Here is a 6,000-nt window from a genome sequence, read left to right on the forward strand (position 1 = left end):
GGATTTATCAATTAATCAGTAGTTGAGCTTGTTTAATTAATAGATTGAATTCATTAATTAATGTAGATGGGCTAAGATTAATTAGTTGGAGTAATTAATTGTTTGGGCTTGATTAATAAATTTATTAATTGAGTATATTTAGGCTTGTATATATTTAATTTGATTAATATTCATATGGGTTTTCTATCAGGTATTTATTTAATTAGATTAAATAATAAACCCTATAAATTAAGAGTTAGGATCTATTAATTTGTTGAAAAAATTAAAGCAAATCCAATTCAAGTATACTGAGCCCCAACCACAATTAGATAGAGTTAATGGCCAAGTGGCCTCTTATTGCCAACCAATCGGCCACATCTCCATAATTAATGGGATAAGACTTGCAATTTGATTTTCAAGTGGATATTAGTTGCTGATTCAGGCAATTGGATTCCATATCAAATATCTTGTATCGTATCTACAATTTTTTTTACGTAATTGAGAGACTAATTGATAATTATTAAAAATTTAAATTAATTAATAAATAAATTATAGATTGAATTTGGTATATAATAAAATATGAACGGAATAAATTGAAGTTCGTTATAATATTTAGAGTAAATTTTATTAATTAAAAAATTTAAAAAGGACATAATAAGTATTTTGAGAAAAGTTTAAATTAAATTAAAAAAAAAGAAAAAGAAAGAGAATAGAAAAGAAAAAGAAAGGAAAATGAATTGACGGAGGGGTGGACCATCACCCACCGCCCCACCTCCCCATGATAAACACACACATATATATATATATACACACACACAAACCACAATTAAATACAATTCCTGAATTTTTCTTCTTCAGTTAGCGCGCAACGGAAGTAAGAATTTTTATTAATTTATATAATTATATTATTTAATTAGTTATTTTATTAAATATAATTTATATTGAGCAATTTACAATTTAATCAGAGTATTTTATGATTTTGGCTATTTAAATTAGTGTCGAATTAAATATCACATTTAATATAAAACGATATAGTTGGTTAATTAAATTATTAGATTTGTTAGATTTAATTATTATTATAGCTAATTTACACAATCCCATCAGAATGATTAACTAAATACGTAATCCTATGTATTGTTGTTTAATTAAATTATATAGTAACGATAAATTGATAGAAAATTCATAGAAATATTTTGAAAATTATAATTAAGAAATATTATGTTATTAAAGAGGAAAAATGAGGTTCTAATAGTAATATAATTTACGGGTGTTATTAAAACTAATATTATAAATATATTAGGAGTTTGATTAAATGAATTCTTATGAATTAATTGATATATTAAATATATGTTTGAAAAGCATAGAAAGTGCAGTTATCTAAAATAAAATAGAACAGGGGTTTGAATTTTAATATAAATAGAGTAATAAAAGATTGGTGGGATATGTACGAACATTATATAATATTGTATTTAGATTTTATGATATTCTATATATATTGATTATATGTATAATATTCTATTATAGGACGTGATGACAAAATAGAGAGTTGAGCAGTACCTCGTGAAATCGAAGCAGTTTGGGATTTAAGGTAAGTATAGCTAATTGGATTTATATATATAGATTGATATGTTTAGTATATATATTATATATCTATTGGTTTCTTATATTTGATCGTGAACTTCGATTTATATTTATATACGTGGATTTCGTATATTGATTGATTAAATAATTAGTTGTGGATTATTTGTTAGATTACCTTAATATCGCTGGAATTGCTACTATGTGTCATATGTGCTTGTAATGGATGGACATGAGAATTGTATCAATACATGATCGTATAATTGATTGTTGCATAAAATCGAATTGAGAAGTTATTACTGAGTAAGTAATTATTACGGAGAATATAATAATGAAGTAGTGATATTGTCGTTGTGACTTGAAATAAAAGATGATGCTTACCTAGTTGGGAACACAGACAATGGTTTACAATAATGTGATTGATGATGCAATATAAAAAATTATGAATTAAGCTAGGTACCATGGCGCGTAGGGTACCGGAGTATTCCAGGCAGCTGGGAATATCTTGTGCTATTAGCTATACACTAGGGTGGTGTAGGGATACCATGTTTGTTGTGATATCCTATGCTGATATTGCTACACACTGGAGTAGAGAGTGTGGGATATCGCATACAATGGGTATCCTGTGCTGTATATGATATGACGATGAGATGATGATGGCTGACGAAATCATTGACTGATGTACTCAACTAGAGTAAGTGCAGCCCTTAGTTAATAAACGATAACATCAAATATTATGCTGTGGGTTGAATTACAGTTGTGGATACGTATTACAACTTATATCTGATGTTGCTATATGACGAACGACTGTTAGTCGATGTGACTGCTTGTATGTGAATTGTTGCTTGTGTATGTATATAGACTGATTAGCTATACTTATTGAGTAGGCAACTCATTCCTTGCCACGTACTTTTCAAGAGATAGGTCACATTGACTAGCCACATCGGACTTCGAGCCATACCGTGGTCTTTATTAGGTGGTCAGCTGTGACATCTAAAGTCGGAGTTTTTGGCTGTTTGGTTGTCAAATATTCTAGTCTTTGTCGGGTTTGTGTTTAAAATGGTGGTACTATTTTCTTTTGAGGTTATGTACATGAGGACATCTTGTGAGGGTAAATATAAAATTTTGGTTGTATCTACTTTTATGATATATATTACATTGATAAATTAGAATTTATTTTTCGGGTTGAAACGAAATTACTTATAGAATGAGTTCTAATTAAAGAAAGGATGAAATAGTTATAATTAGATGTATAGAATGAGTTCTAATTAAAGAAAGGATGAAATAATTATAATTAGATGTAGCGAGTAGGGGGTGCTACATTGGGTGGTATCAGAGCAGGTCTGCATTTCTAGGGTAATAGGTTGATTGTGAGATGTGCCTAATAATTGAATTGTTTAATGTGGGATGGTTTCTCAGAGTGCACGTGCTAACCCAATAACTAGTAGGGAAGAGTCAGCGGAGTCCGTAGAGGGCTTAGTGGCAACTGCAAGTACAGGAAGGGTGGAGGAAGGTCGAGAAGCTGTTGGTGTTGATGCTCCAATTCCTCCCGGTGGTGCTCCAGTGGCCAGGATTACCACCAGAGTACGCACAGATATTTCAAATGGTCTTTCAAACCCAAGCCCAAGCACAAGCACAGTTACTTGCACAGGTGCATGCATCCACTCCAGTGCCAGCACCAATAGTTCCTACAATTGATCATAATTACAAAAGAATCAGAAAGATGGGGGCTATAGAATTTGAGGGTACCCTAGACCCAGAGATTGCTGAGAGATGGTGAGAAAAAGTCGAAAATGTAATGAACTTAGTAAATTGCACTTTAGAGAATCGACTTAAGTATGTTGTTTCTTTGTTCGTGGGGAATGTCTTGATTTTGTGGAGGTCTGTAAAGAGGGGATATGAGCCATGAGAAATAACTTGGGCTAAGTTTCAGAAAGAGTTTGATGATAAATACAGAACCCAAGATGTACCAAGACAAGAAGATAATGGAGTTTCTAAATTTAGTGTAAGGGGATGATCAGACAGTGGTAGAGTATGAACTCTGTTTTGCGGCATTAGCCAAGTATGCACCAGAAGCAATTGCGACGCAGGAAGATTGATGTTACCATATAGAGTAGGGGCTACGACTGGAGATCAAAAGAGGCCTCATAGTCAGAATTACAAATTTTAAAACTCTTGTCGAATCAGTGGTTCGGATAGAAGAAGCAATGATTGAGGACAAGAAGAAGGGGGAAGAGAAGAGGAAATCAACGTACGCAATAAAGGAATCAAGTAGGTTGACCAAGAGGGGAACCGGTCGCTCATTCTCAGCGGGAAGTGGAAGCTTTACACGTGGTGGTTCCATTTTTCGAGGAAGTAGTGGACAGAGGTTCGATGGATCCATGGGCTTTAATAGAGGTTTGTTCGAACGCAACTCAGTTACTATGTCTTCTACTAGATCAGGAAGGAGAGCTGGACCGAGTTATGGTTGCGGACCAGTTTTTCCTCCGAGTTGTTCTACCTGTGGAAGACAACATTAAGGGCCATGTTAGAGACGAGATGATATAGCGAAGACTTGTTATCTTTGTGGAGGTAGAGGACACATAGCCAGGAATTGTTCCAGTCAGACTATAGCTGTGCTTGGACGTATTGCTAGCAGGACTCAGAGCCAAACCAGTGTTGGGTGACAGGGGAACTGGGAGAGGAAGAGGCAGAGGCAGAGGTACTGGCAACAAAGATAGTGGCCACACTATTGGTAGCGGTATGAGGGGGGTTGGAGCACAAATTACTCAGGGACAGACCTAAGTAAGGATATATAATGACTAGAGAAGAAGCCCCAACATCGAAGGACGTGATATCAGGTACGGTATTGTTATTTGACATTGCGAATTATGTTTTGATTGATCCTGTCTCTACACAATCATATATTTCATCCAAACTTCCATTTAAAATACTAGGAGAGAATAGCCCATTGGGATATAATTTGATGGTTTATTTGCCCGTGGGAGGGGGTGTGGTAGTAAACAGTGTTAGGAAAGGGAGCTTAGTAAGAATTGGAGATGTAAATTTACCTGTAGACCTTGTAGTGCTGGATTTGAAGGAGTTTGATGTGATTTTGGGGATGGATTGGTTAGCACAACATAAAGCAATAGTCGACTTTTCTAAAAAGGAAGTGATGATCGAATGTTCCGATGAATCAAAAGTAATATTTGTGGGGGATCGTCAAGTGGTACCAGTTTGTGTAATATCAGCCATGGAAGGCAAGATGATTGATGTTGGAGGGTTGTGAAGCGTATCTAGCCCATATGGTAGATACTGAGAAGGTTAATCTCACATTGGAGGAAATCCCGGTAGTGAGAGACTTCCCTGAAGTATTCCGTGATGACTTACCAAGTTTGCCACCGCATAGAGAAGTAGATTTTGCCATAGAAACTCTCCCAGAAGTTGCCCCAATTTCTATTGCACCATACAGAATGGCTCCAGTGGACTTACATGAGCTCAAAAAGCAAATCGAAGAATTATTGGGAAAAGAGTTTATTAGGCCGAGTACTTCGCCGTGGGGAGCACTAGTGCTGTTTGTGAAGAAGAAAGATGGGAGTATGAGGTTATGCATTGATTACCGCCAATTAAACGGAGTAACAGTGAAAAATAAATATCCATTATCGAGGATTGATAACCTGCTAGACCAGTTAAACGGAGCTACAACATGTTCAAAGATCGATTTGAGGTCTGGGTATTGGCAGTTGAGGATAACAGAGAATGACATACCGAAGACATCTTTTCGTACTCGTTATGGTCATTATGAGTTTCTGGTGATGCCCTTTGGGTTAACAAATGCACCAGCGGCGTTCATGACTTGATAAACTATACATTTCAGGAATATTTAGATCACTTCGTTATTGTTTTTATAGATGATATCTTGGTATACTCGAAGAATAGAGAAGAGCATGAGCAACATCTGAGGATAGTTTTACAGTTTTTGAAAGAGAAGGAGTTATATGCTAAGTTAAGCAAACGTGAATTTTGGGTAAATCAGGTGGTTTTCCTTGGATGTAATATCTGGTGATGGGGTTATGCTTGACCCTTTAAACGTAATGGTTATCATGGAGCGGAGAGTGCTAAAGAATGCCACTGAAGTCTGAAGCTTCTTAGGGTTGGCTGGATATTACAGGAGATTTGTTGAGGACTTCTCTATAATTGCAGGTCCCCAAACCAAGTTGTTGAGAAAGGGGGTAGAATTTCAGTGGACGGACAGTGTCAACAAAGTTTTGATGAGTTGAATAAGAGACTGACCTCTAATTCGATTCCGGTGTTGCCGTCTGGTAGCCGTGGATATATAATGTATACGGATGCTTCTAAACAAGGTTTGGGATGTGTGCTAATGCAAAACGGAAAGGTAATCGCTTATGCGTCCTGACAATTGAGGAACTATGAGTTAAATTATCCCACACATGACTTGGAGTT

The sequence above is a fragment of the Sesamum indicum genome, linkage group LG8 (assembly GCF_000512975.1).
Source record: "Sesamum indicum cultivar Zhongzhi No. 13 linkage group LG8, S_indicum_v1.0, whole genome shotgun sequence".
Taxonomy (NCBI): domain Eukaryota; kingdom Viridiplantae; phylum Streptophyta; class Magnoliopsida; order Lamiales; family Pedaliaceae; genus Sesamum; species Sesamum indicum.